At 31.2% G+C, this 13809-nt stretch overlaps 1 long non-coding RNA gene across 1 annotated transcript; it reads right to left on the reverse strand.

The window, feature by feature from the left end:
• Positions 1–1724: 1724 nt before the first annotated feature.
• Positions 1725–2275, reverse strand: LOC149482193 (uncharacterized). The gene is made up of 2 exons (XR_016316709.1): positions 2187–2275; positions 1725–1936 (listed from the first exon to the last, which is right to left on the reverse strand). It is a non-coding gene; the product is annotated as an uncharacterized LOC149482193 (long non-coding RNA).
• Positions 2276–13809: the final 11534 nt, after the last annotated feature.

The raw sequence follows: 13809 nt of genomic DNA on the forward strand, positions 1-13809 counted from the left end.
TTACGTTCGGACGCCTCCAATGACGTCGAACCGGGCGCGGCCGTACCACGAGCTACGAGCTTTTATGGCATTCCTGTGCATTGATTTATCTCTTGGCAAGTGGGATAGCTAGTATTATTCCTAAGTTCGTCTTTCAGTACCGATCAGCCGTGAAGCTATTTATGTCACTGCGTGTTTGTATGGATAGATCGAAAATATAGCAGTTTTATTGTTTTCACCAGTGGTTTGTGGGTATTAAGTATATATGTGACCGAGTATTTTATGATCTTTGCTTAAGACTTTCCACAATAACAATTTGTTTGGTCTTTATCGTCCACCCTCGAATGAGAAGAAAAGTAAATATTAAACACCCACTTCAATATCTGGTTTTAATCGAATTGTCCAATCCCTATAATCCGATACTAATGTTATTTTTGACGTGAAAATATCGTCGAAGGAATAACTAATATTATAAATGCGAAATTAACTCTGTCTATTTTCTACACGACTGATACCTAGAACCGATTTGGATGAAATTTGGTACCTACAAAAACATCTTGAGACCCGAGAAAGGACATAGAATAGTTTTTATTCCATAAATCCCAATAGAATAGGAATTATGCGGGTTTACCTTTTACGCGGGCAAAGCCGCGGGCGGAAAGCTAGAAGTGTATAAATCAATAAGAAGCTTATCTAAGTAGATATAGATATTAAAAACCACTCTTACACCCTTTTAACCGAATCTCAATTCGCATTATTTACTATTAACCATTACAGCGTCGAATTGCTACATAAATTTGCGTGTTCGCTTTACTATCAGCATTTGATTTATATTATTTGTAGTGTAGCATCGTAATCACTGAGTACGGCTGTGGCGCCGATACGCCGCCAACGTCGACCTCTACTCTGCACTCCATATATTTTGAAACTTACAGGAAATCTGAAAGGAACTAACCATGAACTAACCTACTTCTGTATCACGCAAAAACATATTTATCAGGTAATTGATACAAAAGTGATGTTTGAATGTTAACATTTAATAACTAATGGTAGTTAATAGAGTCAAAATTAATGGTTTAGAAATTACATTAGGTGGATAAACTTAACGAATATGTATTATTTTAACTAGAGTACCTACTTACTTGTTAATAGAAGTAATTTGTATGAATTATGTGTTTTACAAAATCTAATCCACTTTTGAAAATTGAGTTGTGTTCCCGGCTATGCGTGCGATATAGGTACTATACCTCCCAACATATAATTTGTGATGTGTCTCATTGTGAACCGAACCCTTTTTATAAAGTGCGCAACCTTCCCCTTTTCGAAGGTTAAACTCAAAATGACATTTACAAATGAATGTCTATTCACATACATGATATTAAAACGAATTTTCATATGTTCGTTGCATTAGTTTTATTTTTAACAATATTTCAAAATATGAGTTCAATTATGAGTCTCCGCTTGGATTATAATATCTAACCAAATATTTTAAAAAATCCGTGCAGCTGGTTTTAATAATAAAGATTTGAATGAATTTATACTTATTCCCGAATGTTGTACCAACTAGCTAGCTTTTCTATTTCAATGAAAAACTATAAAATGTAGAGCATGGAATATAGTAAGTAATTCTTAAATGATTTATTAATTTTTGGAAGTACATAACAAGATATCAAATTATGTAGATGTGTTTACCCTTATAAAATTTATATACCTACTTAAATTAAAATATCCAAATTATACATAAACTATTTTATTGGATTCTGTTTGTCTGGTTTTCTAGTATCCGTATTAGAACTATCTTCGATTTTAAGACCTTGCGTGGAACTGACTGGCTTAGATAAAATCGACGCGCTCCTAACTACATCGTCTTCGTTCTTCGCAGATTCATTTTCAGAACCTTCCGTTTCATTTTGTTGCTCTTTATTTTTCTTCGCTGCTTTTATTGCTGTTAACATTTCTGGAAATTTATACTAAAATGTTATTTTAACAAAGTTTAGAACTGAGTTTGTTTTAACTGCTACGTAGTTTTAATATCTTTCTTTTTTTCCTATCTATATCGAAGAATTCATAACGATCTAACTGCTTATATTATTGTAACAACAGCATTTGACCTTGCTGTCTAATAATACTCAATGAAATGACTATTGAAGAGTGTTAAATGTATTTCAACTCTAAGGACTATCTGCGTAACAAACCCAAAAACTAACCACGTCTAAATTTAGCTGATAATGGCATTTTAGTACTACAGGGCTTTATTGCGTTTTTGCATCAACTTGCACTTCCATCTCGAATTAATACTGACGCTGACATTGTCAATAGTCGTGAGTAATGCATAGATTACATAAATAAATCTATGTCATTGCCATCATTGCAATGATAGGCTATACAAGAAATAATGGTGAGTACCTATGTACCTTCTAACTTCGATTGAAATAATAACGTTTATTTAATAACATATTTCATTTTAACAGTATATTGATGGCAGTCTTATTCATCGTATATTAGACAATAAATAAATCTGAGACTGGCATCCTAGCTCACAGCGATAGAAGTGGTAATGAGGCAATTACCATTTAATTTCCATTCTTTAACGTTAGTCCAGATTGACTTCGTCCTTAATAAAAAATATAATTTAGTTAGAACGAGATAAAAAACATCTCAGGTCAAAAGAATGACCTATTATCCTGTAAAGAACATCTATATCTTACCGTTACACATTTTCCGTTACAACTTGTTTTCCCTGGTTAAAACTAGTTGTAACCAAATGCTTTTATTGCAACTACAACAAAACGAGTATTAACTTTATGAGATTTAGTTCTGAAATACGTCCGCTCGGTGGAAGACATTTAACTGATCCATTAATATAAAATATTGCTTATAAAAATATTATAAGCAGTATTTTATAGTAAAATATGAAAAGAGTTTACTGATTATTTAAGATAGGGCAATTTTCTCAGGCGCCATAAAATATACTAATTGTTTGTTACAGCGCCTGAATAAGACATTAGGCAATTACGTGTAACCAAGTAAAAGTAATGGTTTTATATAATTATATTTGTGTTATATATCACTAGGTATAAATTAAAAATTGCATCAAAAAAATATATTTTTTTGGTGATTAGCAAATTTTACATGTTCGGTTCAAACGTGGTTCAAACACAGGGTTCAAAATTTTGCTCTGTTTTCCGAACTAGGGGCCTGGAACCTCTGTCGAAAACAGTCCTTTCTTATGAGTTTATACAAATGACATAATATGACATAATAAACATGTATGGTGATTGACAATAAACTGTAATAAATGAACTAACAACATTGAAGTGATCTTTTGGAATTGTGGCCAATAAAATGAAAATAACATTCATTATCCCCGAGTACCAATTTGGTACTCTTGACCGCCTCCTCGGTACAGTGGTTGACGCGTGAGCGTAGAACCTAGGGGTCCTGGGTTCGATTCCCGGTGGAGACAAAAAAAAATGACACAGAAGGCTGATCACCTACTTGTCCCTAAAGAAAAATCGATCAGTGAAACAGATGTATGAATAATGCATCTGCCCCCTACCCCACTACGGGGACACGGGACTTCACTTTTTTATCCCAGAGTACCAATTTGGGTATTCAAGATCATTAATCACTCGGCTTTAGAGACTAAAAAGATACAGACGGGACCAAATAAGAAGTACTAAACGAATTCAATAGAACCATTAAATACGGGTAGGTATGTGTACAGACATAATAAAATTTTGACCAGAATTAATTAAGGGCCCTTAGTAGGTGAAAACGGAAAAATGGATTGTTTTCTATGAGCTATAATTGAAAATATTGAAGTTTTTTCGCACTGAAATTTCTAATATGTATTACAGAACGTATGTGTGATGGGATGACTGTTTCCAAAACACGATTGGAAAAATTTTGCTCGATAAAAAAAAATCCTGAAGTTACCTCTAAAATATCATATAAATTCTCATTACAACTGTATTTTACGATAATAATTCGTATAAAATCACAAATACATAGGTATTTACCTTCTCGATTTCGTGACTGTTTTAGATTTAGAAAATACTAAATATTTTCATTCACTTTTTGATAAAAATGTGAATGGCGCTTACGATTTTCAGTTTCGAGCACGTTGATTCCATACTAAACGCGGACCCCCTCACCGCTTACCTCAGGCCCGAATAGCTGAATTTTCGCTGACCGCCTAACCCCCCTTAATGTTATACATCATGCGCTTCAGAATATTATTTTCATATCTAAGATTTTCATATTTTAATTCCTCTGATGAAAAGCTCACGTCATCGAATTGTCTGAAATTAATAATTAATAATTATTGTAGAATCATTAACTTAAAATATATAAGTAAGTATAAAACACATTGAATATTTATCTATCCATTTTCCGTACGACATTATAATCCTATTGAAATCTTATATCACGCTTAATACATTTTATCCGTACATTTATAAAACGCTCATCAATCATTTTAATTCACAGAAGAGTTTATTTTCTGAAGTGAAACGCCTTAATTAAGCGTAATGTACTTAGCATTTTATGTATAAAAATAGCAATTTATTCTTCTTCTACACTTTATTAGGAATTTAAGAACTGTTCCTACTATTATATTTAATTAATTTCCACTTTTTGTATAGATACCTAAGATTATTTCACAACGAGAAACAAAAGAAGGAAATTATCTTGAAACTAGAACAAATTTAAAGAAGCCATTCGTACGTGAGTTCCCTGAAACAATGGTACAATATTGTTTTAATTAAAGAATTTCTCAATGTTTTAGCACTTTAGTCCCAGATGGCCTTTGAAAACGAGAAAATATTCAAATATTATTATCCTTGCATACCATGGAGGGTCGCGGATGAATTCTAAACAATATCTACCGCGATTCCGTCACCGAAAAAGGCTCCATTAAAACATTGAATTTTGTCGGTAGTCCACTGCTGCGCTTGCATAGTTAATCCGATATAACACCGGGCTCTTTATTTCTGTATACAGGGTGGAAGGTTAAGATGGGGCATGAAGCATTGCAATCTGGGGACTATGCACGCAGAGTTGCATTTTGTAGATGGTTACGGGGCAAATTTAGTAGAGATAATGATTTTATGAGTTTTCTATTAGCGCATCTTTTGTTGAATCACTTATTTTCTTAGTGAATGTGTGGAAATAGTTTTTCGCGATTTCTGACTTTTCTAGTACTCATACCTCAGTTGGTCTTTTAGAGTGTTTTGATCCCCATGAGAAACTGGATCGATTGGCATCAAAAAAATTTTTTTTGAAAACTGCCGATTTCCTTGCTGACCGTACATTTTATAAAAAATCTGTGAATGCAGATTAAAATTTCTCAAGAATTTAAGGATAGTCTCCTAAGAACGTTTTCATGTAGCTACAACGGTTAAGGTACCTGCCCTTCATGCCCCATCTTAACCTTCCACCCTGTATATGGCTATGTGTAAGATACTGAAGTTTTGGTTGGTGTCTTTATGTGTTTAGTGAGTCTTTACACCAAATATAATTTCAGAATAAAAATATTCTCGTCTTTTTCTACAAAATAGTTTTGTAAACAAATAAGTTCATATATTTACTTAAATAGTTAGTTTCTAGTTTCAAAATCATTGTTGAAAATTTTCTAGGAGAAATTAAACTTTCAATTTACTTTATATTCAAATTAAGAGCTTTTTCTTTTAACTTAGAAGAACGGTCACAAAGGACGAAATCCCATTTATATAAGAACAAGGCTTTACTCTTAGGACACATTAACTGGCAAAGTTTTTGGAGAAATTTTCATTTACAACTCAATTAGGAAAGAAGAGCTGCCGTACTTACTTCAAGGTTCCGTACAAGAAAACTTTATATTTTTTTAGCAATCTATAGTTTACTTTTTTTCCTCTTTCCTGACTTACTCCACTTACTCTTTGTTCTAAGTATTTTTAAGATTGTGATTGATCAAAAATAACTTTTCGATAACGATTATTTTTTAAAGAAAATCAATCTCAGTAGGTACCTAGTTGATTCACAAGACGAAACAAACACAACACAACGTACAAATAATATAAATTGTCGTTTTTTATATAATATGTAAGATAAAAATCATCATTATTTTATTTAAAAGGCAATCAACTACGTTTAGTTTAATTTAGTCATTATTTTAATTTTGGTCCCGTTTCTCTTCCTTTGAAAACATACAATCTTTAATTTTTAGAAGTGATCAATTGTGTATTATCGCATATTGATCGAGCCTGAATTATGAGGTGCCGCTCTGACCAGGCCAATAAATTAATCATTATAAATTATGTTTCACGTTCTAATAATTTATGGTTTTAAAAAGTATATATACTTTTTACTTAATAAATTATCTTTTATAGATGTATAAAGGATAATTTATATTTCGTGTCCCCCAGCCTTTTCAGTCTTAGATTAAATATATATATTGACTAAAATAGAGGCAGGTAATAACGAATCACTTATTTAATTATATGTATATGATAAGAAATCAGTTGTTGTATAAATGTGGTTCCATATATAATTGGTTAAAGAATGAATCTAAATATAAAAATGTATGAACTGTATGGAAAAGATTAGGAATTGAGAATTTTCAGAGTTCAGACTTATAGGTATTAAAGTAGATTATTTGCCAAAGTCAAACTGACTCTGAGGCTAATTTAACGCAATCAGCGATAAACTTGGAAAGTCTTTGGTGTAAAGTAATGAGCTTGTCATGTTAAAATAATATTATCATCGTTTCCAAAATTACGGCCAACGTAAGCTATACACATCGAATGTACATTTGTTGTATATACTATTTTTATATTACATCGTGTAATGGTAGGTTCATAGAAATGTTTGTATTATTAGGTATTTTTTTTCATTTACATCAAAGCATTACACATTAGTTATTTATTAAACATACACACCCAACACCCTCAGCATTCGTGAGATTGAATAATTGCGATTAGAAAACACGCAGGCGATTGAGAACAGAATCGTAAATTTTTCTCTTATTTATTATGTTACCTTGAAATAATTGTTTGATATAAACATTAGTTTTTCGTGGAAATTATATAACTGTTCGCTATGCTGATATATATTCAAGGTTCTATGATACGATCAGGTTCTTATATTTAAAAAAATATATATCTCTGATTGGAAATCTTTTTCGTTATAGCTTAATATTGTTCATTATAATGCTTGCTTTTTGTTCATTCTACTGCAATGAGACTCACATTTTTCAATTCTGCAGAGTGCAGTTCAATCATATATGGAAATCGTATGAGAAATATATTTATATCATATCAGCTGTCTATTGGCATGTTCATGTGTTTACTCTATCAAAAGCATTGCGAAGACAGTTCGTTTATGCATTCACATGATATTGAACAGGACGCGATGCGATATCAAAGTGCACTTGTGAATATAAACTGGGAATTTCTCAACACATATTTCTTGACAGAACATAAAATTAACCGTATTCATTCATCACTACATAGTATAAACGAAAGTCGCTTTCTCTGTAAATATTTAAAACTACGCAACGGATTTTGATGCGTTTTTTTAATAGATAGAGTGATTGAAGAGGGCGGTTTTAGTATATAATTTATGTATTAGGTTTGACAAAGCGGGAGAAGCAGCGGGCGGAAAGCTAGTTTTGAATAAAACACAATAAATAATATCGTGTAGGAGTTGGAGATATTTCAATTGAACAAAAAGATTAGTTCTGATACAAAATACACGAGTATTTGCACATGTGGTGTTGCAGGTTATTTTTGTTTTAGCTTTAGAAACAACAAACATCATTAATCATTACCGTAGAGCTAAATCTAATTTAAAATTTGTGTATTTGTCTGTTTTTCTATATGAATAGATAAAATGCGGATGGTACCTAGTGTATAACCCTATATTATGTTAATCCTAATTTTGAAAATTTCCAGGGCCCTTTGCAGGAGATGGTTGATACTCTGATGGAGCAATTTGCTGTGCTCTACAAATAAATTTATGCGACTTACTCTATATTATCTATAAAAATATTTAATAGATAACACATGGAGATTGGAGTATATCGCATTACTATTGATTTTGATCTTGTTCATTAATATATAAATATCTCAAAATAACTACTAACACAGTTCAAACAATACATTAGCCTCACATGTTACTCGATTACACCAATTTAGGCACACCCATTTAATTACAATTCACACCCATGAAAAGTGAATCTCTGTCCTTTCAATGAACAAAATATATGCGACTATTAATGTGCTACTAATCAATTAATATTTGAAAATAAAGCTAATTTAAAATTTGACAAGATAATATATTATTTGAATAATGCTATATTCTATTGAGTAGAAACTGTTTTGCATAATCCCAAAAAGTCCATTATTCAAAAGCTTAAAAAGGTTTGAGACACGTTTTGTTAGTAAAAATAATATAGGTAACACATGTTCCTCAAATGAGTGATCGCAAATAAAAACATGGTAAATATAAAAAATAACATAAAATAATATTGTAGTAGGCAGAGATACTGGTCGGATTTTCTTTAAAAGCAATCAACTTTTCCGAGGAAAAGCTTTTTTACCTTCAGCGAGATTCGAGCCTAGGGACTAGCATATTACAGTTATTCTAATATGTTTGGAACCCACAAACCAAATTTACTAATTGGAATTGCATTGATATAATAACTTGGTCTATATATTTTATCAAATTTTGTTGTTTACCATAAGCCAAGATTGTACGCGTTATCTACAATGTAGTTTCTGTGATGTATGTTTTACACTCACGTCCTATTTCACCTCAGGCTGTAAAGGCTGTTCGATAAAGCTGCCTTTGCTCTCTCCATATCACATTATAGCAAAATCGTTTAAGATTTTCAATTTAAAAGTTAGATAGAGTTCTTCTCAAAAATAAGCTTCATAATTTACTTTAATCTTAATCGCACATCACATTACATCGGGGACTAATTTTTTAATGAATGTACGTTAGGTGGATGCAGGGAGTTGCAGGTTTTAGGGATTACGTATAGAATCCTAATCCACGCTTTTTTTGTTTTCTCTAAGACAGAAAAAAGAGCATATTTACATACATTGCACTTTTTTTGTTGGACTGTTTATTTAATAGTAGATAGATAACTAAATTATCTCATCAAATAATAAAAATTGTAACCACTCCTTACATAATGTCATCTATGCTAAATGCATCTAGTCTTCAATACTTTTCTGCCAAACAAAATAATAATATCTCATTTAATTAAATCACTGTCTATCTATCTTCGTTTTAAATAAAATAAGCTTGAAAATAAGAATATGGAAAATTTTTACGTCGTCTCAGTAATAATGTGAACTTGAACTCAAATTTATTGCGCACTACTCAACGTGGGTAATAATTATATATCCTAATTCACTCGTTTCTAGTTGTTTACCATACACGAAAGTGTGCTGTAAATCACAAACTTTACGAGCGGAACAATAGTCATTCCTAGTTTATTTTATTATAGTCTGTGTCTCTCTGTGCAAGATGAACGATCCCCAGAGAATTTCCACTATTTGGCACACGTTAACTAACGTAGTATTACCTTCTAATTATCTCTGAACTATAATTAGAATATTACTTTTATGTAGTGTTCGCTGATTGTATGTCATTGATTTTACCGGTTGGAAGAAACTAATGTCTTTGTAGGACATGTAGATTGTAGGCACAATTTTGTTATGTGTTCTGTCTTAAATAATAAATTAATGGAGAAATGTGTCCCTGTCACTGCAGCTAGGTATATTATTTATAGAATACAAGTCGATAATAAATAATTAAAACGGTTTTCTCGTTACAAATGAATAACAGCGTCTAATATGAGTAGGTAAATCTGTCTGCCCCAAATATTATAATATGTCTACAACTTAATAAGAGAGTAAGAGAGTAGTAATAAGAGAGTTAGACCTAGTCCGTACTTAATTAACTGAACTGCTTGAAATGTTCAAGTAATCTCAAGCAACTGTTTCTCCTTTGGCTGATTATATTATTTAGTGAATTATATAAAACTCCCACAATAAACCTAGAAGATTAGATTGTTTTCATGTTATGAAACTATTATAATTGGTGTATTTTTAGATTCCAAAGATTGTATTTAAAGATATTCATGCAGTACGGGATTTTTAATAAGTCAATGCACCTAAATTCCTAAAAACCAACATAAGATCACACAGTACACTCATGCGTGATATTTTTTATTAACTCATTTCAAAAATGTATTAATTGTTTAAAAATAACATATTACCTAATTAGAATGACTTTTTTATCAACCATAAGAAGAAAGTACAAGCTATTAAAAATAATCCCATTCTTCTCTTGTAAACAGCATTAAACGTTACTCACTTAAGCTTTGATGTTTTTACACCTGCCTATATCATCCGTTTCTTACAGCATTATTTCACTCATTCGAATTTAAAGTGTTTGCAAGAATGTGAATTTACCTACGTGTTGCGTGGATTATACGCGATAGAATGAACTATTTAGATCACGAGATTGCATTAGCGGCGCACCTTGGGGTCGTGAAAATTGAAATACGTTTGATTAATCGTGTCGCACCCTTTCGGCTTCCTGACTATTTCCGTATTCCACGAGTTTTGATACTTTGAGGAACTTCTGGTTTAATGTAACTGTTTTTGTAATATTGAAAGATGAGTAATGTAGACACATTGTAGGCACGTGATTAGAATATGTACTTACTTATAATATTATACAACTTGCTGAAGGTTATGATGATCCCTTAGTGACTTTACACAGTGATTATTCATGTTTAAAAATATAAATCTTTTTTTTAATTCTTACATATAAAAACCTGGTAATTACAGTGCCTTTTTTGCTACCGATATTATTATATTAATAATCCTAACATCAGAAACTCAATCATTTTATTTTAACAAATAAATACATATATTATGTAGTAAGTATTTATAGTATTTAATGTTCAAATGTGTTTATGTTTATTAAAATAATATTTGCAGATACTTCGTTGTAAACATATATTACCAGCAAATAACTTTTGTCGCGTTCAGTGACATATTCCTTGTTATTTTTACACAAAGAAAATATCTCTGAAATGAAGCATTCAGTAAGTATTCTCTGAAATTGGAAACTCAAGTCGGGCAAACGTTCAACTTTTCATGACATGTCTCTCTATATATAGGAATTCCCGAAATTACAAATTTTAAACGAACCAAATAAAACAGTGTATTCATGCAATGCGAATGTGTGATCATGAATCATAATAATATGAAATAATTCTGAAAATAGACAATCAATATTAAAAATTAACATGATATCAACAGGAGGATGCATTCTTAAAATTACTGTATTTCATATCAATTGTAACAATATGTGAAGGAAAAAAAGTATCTATATAAGTATATAAAAGAAAGTCTGTATGTTCCAACACTTATAACTCGAGTTCTACTGAACCAATTTTCATGGTTTTAGATTCGTTGGATTTGTCTCCGTCCAGAATAGAAGAATAAATCATAAAAACAACAAAAACTAGACGAATAAATATTTTCCCAAAATTTTGATTTTCGTACATGTCAATCATTAGTTGTCAATCCTGTCAAATACGGAAAATAATGTTTGACATTCATGCGTTCAAAAATGTATTATGTGTAAAATAATAAAAAATTAAAAAGGGTGAATAAATATTGTTTGTATTTATTTTAAAATCAATTATTAAAAAGTGCAATAAAAGCAGATACATAAAAATTCCTCAAATGTTTGTGTTTACGCATGTTTTCAGAAATTAATAAGGTATTTTTGGTGGGGAAACTAACCAAGAAGTTTAGTTCGATTAATTATTAAAAAAAATCTATAAAAATGTAAAAATTCTGACAATTATTTATTGCGATTTCGTCGACTGCGTCAACAATATTGCTATCAAATTGCTATAAACAAGCTAAATTGCGTTTTGAAGATTACATCCATTTATGCGATGCAATTAGCACAGAAGAAGGTGCAGAAAATGTTGGTCTATTGATTATTTTACCGGCGACATACACAGGTAGCCCAAGTGAATATGCGCAAGATGCAATGACATAATAATATGTTCGTCATTATGGTCGGCCAGATCTAAGGGCCAGATTTATTCATTACATTTATATTTAATCCGAAAAGGATGGAAATTATTCAACTGCTGCTTCCCGGACATATATCAAGTGATCGGCATGAATGTATTCAATCGAATGACAACAATCTGGCTTGCAGCATGCAGACATTTTAATTTGGTTAGTCGAAAGGATTCGGACAGATAAAAATATATATGAGTGTGCGGGGATTGCTAATCCTGAAACCGATCTAGACCGACATAACGTTGTTATCACGAATATGATTCATGGACCGTGTGACACCATCAACCACCAATCACCATGCATGGTTGACAGTGAGTGTACCAAAAGGTATCCACGAAAATTGATGGCAGAGACCATCACAGGCAACGATGCTGTATCAGCGTCGATCGCCCAATGATAATGGTAAAATTATTATCACAACTAAAGTGAAACGAAACGATGGCGTGGTCGATAACAGTTAAAGAATGAAAAGAATTAATCCATGCTGCACAAATTATTAAAATTCAGTCATTTTTTTCTGAGACGTGTTTGAAGTAATAAAATAAAATACTATTACATATCAATCCATATAAATATTTATTTTGTATCATTGTATTACGTTCATCAAAGCCTAAATTAGTTCAGCTAAAAGGTAACACAACATTCTTTGACAGGGCGATACAAAGTTCGCCGGGACAGCTAGTATTAAATAAATAAGAACAATTGATCAACAGTTAAAATAATAATAAGAGTGTCAAATACTTATCAATATATATACCATCCAACACGATAAAACATCTTAAATATCTGTAAGTAAATTTGCATAATTACTTACCAATACATCATTTAAATGCTGACATGCGAATAATGAATCATCTTATAATATTATCATCATGCATGGGATATCGGTTGAAAATCAGCTACAAAGTCTTTAAAACATGAGAAGAATATCCAAATCAATCCTGTTTAGTATTTAATAATAATAAAAACCAGAGATTTTGTAGGTACACATTTGTTGACAGATTTAGAAGTTTGTGGGTTATTCACATTTAGTGATAATGTTTCGCTTTATTTCTAGTAGGTTCCTACAGATTTTTTATAAAAATATAATAATTTATTATATTCTTCGTTTTCAAATTGACAATATAGGTACCTAGTTTATCAACGAAGGTCAACATTGAGCTTTTATTTGTTATGATCTTCAATGTATTGGAGAAGCAAACAAGTTTTATAACCAAAGTAGGATCATAATTTCCTTGTACCTATCGGTGGTTTCAGAAAAGTTTGTCAAAGAAGGAAACAAATTCAATACTTAAGTTACTTACTTTCATAATTCGGAGAACCTCATAATAATATTTATGGATTCTTTATTCAATCGGAATTCTGGATCGATTGTCGCAGTGTTGAACAATCTGGTTAAGACCTGTATAAATTCGGCTTTATCACCCAATTTCGAGCATTTAATCCTCAACTAGATAGTTGTATAGATATACATATTTTATGAGTAGCGCTTAAACCAGGATTTTATATTCAAAATTCTCTCTCTAAGAATAGAACAATTTATGTAGAATCAATAAATAGAAGATGTATTTATTCACCACTAAATGGAAAGAAGTAACCTTGTCCTACATTGAGCAAGTACCGGGGTTCATTATTAGTATACGGCTTTGCTAACAAGTGATAAAAATATATTGCGGAGCCCAGACAGATTTGGCGATTGTTTTATCGTTATGTTTTTCTGATC

This window comes from Colias philodice, chromosome 15 (assembly GCF_061535455.1).
Source record: "Colias philodice isolate Cphi_HAF_F1 chromosome 15, ilColPhil1 Martin Lab GWU primary, whole genome shotgun sequence".
Taxonomy (NCBI): Eukaryota; Metazoa; Arthropoda; class Insecta; order Lepidoptera; family Pieridae; genus Colias; species Colias philodice.